Genomic DNA, 475 nt, shown 5'->3' with positions numbered 1-475 from the left:
AGAAATTAGAGTTAATGTTCGTTATTTGCACCTCAGGAAACTCTAAAATATGAATAAAATAAAAAGAACCAAAGAGTTGAAAGTGTAAACTGAGATTACATTTTTTTATTTCTTAAACTAATGGTATGTTTATGTGGTATGTATTATTGTTTTAAGTTCAAACAATAATACATATTTGATGTAGCTGTAGGTAAAGATGACTTCTCTTTACGGAGCCTGAATAGGCTACTCGAAGACAAAGGCTATGAATACAGGGCTAATGGAAGCAGGGAGTACTCCAACACAAACAGTACCTAACCTAGTACGTGACCCGAAGGTACTGTACTCTGCACCTGTCAGGATCACCTGCTCTTCCCTCATGTCTTAGGGATCCTAATCCTGGAATAGGCTGTGTTGACCTCAATGCACCTTAAATATGAAAAGTTCTGAGGTTGTAGAGAGGTTGTGGGGGTGGAATTAATTTTGAAAAAAAAAA

Source organism: Halyomorpha halys, unplaced genomic scaffold (genome assembly GCF_000696795.3).
Source record: "Halyomorpha halys isolate HHAL.00 unplaced genomic scaffold, Hhal_1.1 Scaffold220.1, whole genome shotgun sequence".
Taxonomy (NCBI): domain Eukaryota; kingdom Metazoa; phylum Arthropoda; class Insecta; order Hemiptera; family Pentatomidae; genus Halyomorpha; species Halyomorpha halys.
The sequence above is the reverse complement of the archived record's forward strand: the minus strand, read 5'-3'. Positions refer to the sequence as shown.